Raw genomic sequence first — 3,446 nt, 5'->3', positions numbered from 1 at the left:
ATATATATATATATATACGACGGTCTACTTTCAAGATTAAAGAAAAAATTGTCAACTTTTATTATATTCTTTATGTATATATTGTTTCCGGTATAAATTAATATAACTAAGAAATATTACCGGCCCCGTGGCACATTGGAAAAAAAGAAACAACTGCCGGTACGCCACATCAGATGGTTTGAGAAGCACTGTTCTAGATCATTGCTTTTCCCAAAAGACTATGGACGTATTTACATGTGAAAGATCAGTAATATTTAACTAACATTTGTGCCCTTTGATCACTCCGACATTTTACCTGGCAGGAAAGAAGCTGTCACTCCTCGGAGCTGGTTGGTTCCATGCTATCTGGAATCCCGTCCTTTAAACCTTATACATCTTCCGTATTCTATCAAACTCCTGGTCCCAAACTATCCACATCTCACAATCTTTAATATCCAGAATGAATATCAATGGTAAATGGTCCACTGTGTAGATGTTTCTTTGATTACATTTCTACATGCATTCGTACAATAAGTCAAATGTACTCTTATAGGCATGCACAGACACACAAACACACAAGCATTCAAACACGCATACGCGCACGCATATATGTATGTGTATATATGTGTACCTGTATATGTGTGTATGTGTGCACATACATGCATGCATGCATATATATATATAAATACATATATATACATATATATATATATACACACCCATATATATATACATATATATGTGTGTGTGTGTGTGCATGTATATATACAAAGAGAGAGAGAGAGAGATGGAGAGATAGAAAGGCAGATAGATAGATAGATTGACAGATATAGATATACATATATTTATATATAGAGAAAGAGAGAGAAAGAAAGAGAGAGAGAAGGAGAGAGAAGTGTACATACGTGTGTGTATTACACTTTATATATTCCCAAATGAAACTGAAAATGTAAATATGTCTATGTATTTCCAACCGTTAAACACACCCTGCGGCTGTCAACTTCCTACCGCTCAAAAACAATTTATGTATATATATATATATATATATATATATATATATTTACCGCGTCGGTCTCACCGGTATCGGAACGGGCGATATATACATACATTGGTATATGCATTCATCTATACATGCATAAACACAAACATAACCATTCCTTCCCTCCACATGCACACACACACACACACACACACACACACACACACACACTCACAGACCACAAACTAACAAACACACACACACATGCAAAAATACTGGAAATCAGTGCATGATACACCACACGCATGTTACGTACGTGCGTACTGAGCCACATAATATTTGATGAATGAAACCGTGTGAATAACAGTCTAGGAAGGCTAATTCTTAAAGATAAACGTATGTGATTATATATATATATATATATACATACACACACACACCACAATCCATCTGTTGTTCTTATATATATATATATATATACATATATAACAGCAGATGGGTTGTGGTTCGCTACAGCTGTTTCACACGTGTGTTTTTTTCATGAACAGAAGTGTTACATCTTGCAAAAAAAAAAAAAGGTTTTTATAAGGTGAGTACAGGTAAGAATTAACAGTTAGAACGGCTCGAGGAAAAGAGCATAGTGCCAGATAACTGGGCCGACCTAATTCCGGTCTCAGAGAGTATACATTGTTTGTACATAATCGCGCTATCACCGATCCTACCGTGGTGCTTTCACTGTTTAAACAACTGATTCTCTCAAATCCTGAAAATTTTATATATACATACATACATGCACGCACACACACACACATACACACACACACACACATAATATGGAATATATAACACACACACACACACATAATATGGAATATATAACACACACACACACACACACACACACTCATATATGTATGTATGTATGTATGTATATAAAGCACTTCATGCTTTGGTGTGGTGTAAGGGGAAGACAACCCATTTCAGGTATTAATGAGTAATTATTATTTCTGTTACTTCGTCAATACCTCGTGGACTGTCAAATATCCGAACATTGTTCGATATGCCACTCATACGATGACTGCCATTTGAGAACACCCCTTATTTTTGATTAAGTAATGTTGTTGATTATTTTTAACATCTGAACCTTCTCACTTAGACCAAGCCTTGCAGTTTCGATTTCATTTCACGAATGATTTCAGTTTTTGTACGCCCTCCATGTTATTGGAGGTTATGTCATTATTTGGTTTCTACGTTTTCAGATAGATTGAGATAATGCTATGGAATTTTCTGTAACCGTTGATCTTAGAGTAAACACTGGTAGTAACAGTTTTTGAAATCCCACGGCAGTTAGTCCCGTGCAATTCGTTTTAACGTCGTCTATAAGTTATAGCTATTTAATATATCCCTTTGCTGGAATGCGAGGTTCCAGTGTGTGAGCAGGTAGCAGGATTGTAACAGTTGCGTGTTAGCTATTTCTGTGAAGTCTGCGAATGTGTGCGTTTTAGTTGTGGTGTACAATATGCAAAGCGCTGGTTGCTGGTAGGCAGGAATAACAAAGCTTAAATTAAAGAAATTTGAAAAAGTGAATGTATCTGTGTTAAAGTAAGAACTGCGATCCTGCAAAAACTAGAGAATTCCTGAAAACAATGAATTTGCATGGTAGATTAAACCAGATTGACTTTCAGTTTCACTTTATTCTTGTGTTAGCACCGTTCTCTTTGAATACTGATTCTGCTGAAGATGCTTTTGTCAAAGGCAACGCTGTAATAAATTAGCAACCCTGTTCTCATTGTCCGTGGATAAATTACGAACTTTTTTACTCTTCAAATATTCCTTTTCTAACATCTTTTTAAAATATATTTCAAATTCCTTATTCTTTACTTGTGGAATTGTTTATCTTGCATGTTTCTAGGAGTCAGCCCATCTTTGTGTGTGCAATAGGGAGATAAAATATAAACAAACAAACAGTTTCTTGGTATTCAGAAGGAGAAATGTAAATATTCTTGGTAACCTTATCCAGTTTAACCTCTAACATTTTCCTTTATCTGATTTTCATACGTATAGACATCTTTCAGTATGAAGAACAAATTTTTCAATTGAACATATAGATACAAATAGGGTTATCTGTTATAAGTAAAATTCCCACGACTGTACTAAAAAAAGATGATTAATTCGAAAAGCTATAGAAAACAAAAGGATATCTTGAATTCTTTAGAAACATAAAATAAAGATTAATTTTGTCTTTACTTTTCAAAGTAAAAAATTAAAAACAGATGTTTATTTAGACAACACTATTCTTTCTATGGAAAACGTGAACGACTCACAATACATATGTACATACAGATATACATATAATACATTTATATATACGCAGATACTTATATAATATTATGTGTGTATAGATATAAATACATACACAAACATATATTATATATCGGCATACATACATATATATATATATATATATATATATATATATATATATATA

The sequence above is a fragment of the Octopus bimaculoides genome, chromosome 24 (genome assembly GCF_001194135.2).
Source record: "Octopus bimaculoides isolate UCB-OBI-ISO-001 chromosome 24, ASM119413v2, whole genome shotgun sequence".
Taxonomy (NCBI): Eukaryota; Metazoa; Mollusca; class Cephalopoda; order Octopoda; family Octopodidae; genus Octopus; species Octopus bimaculoides.
This window is presented reverse-complemented; position numbering follows the sequence as displayed.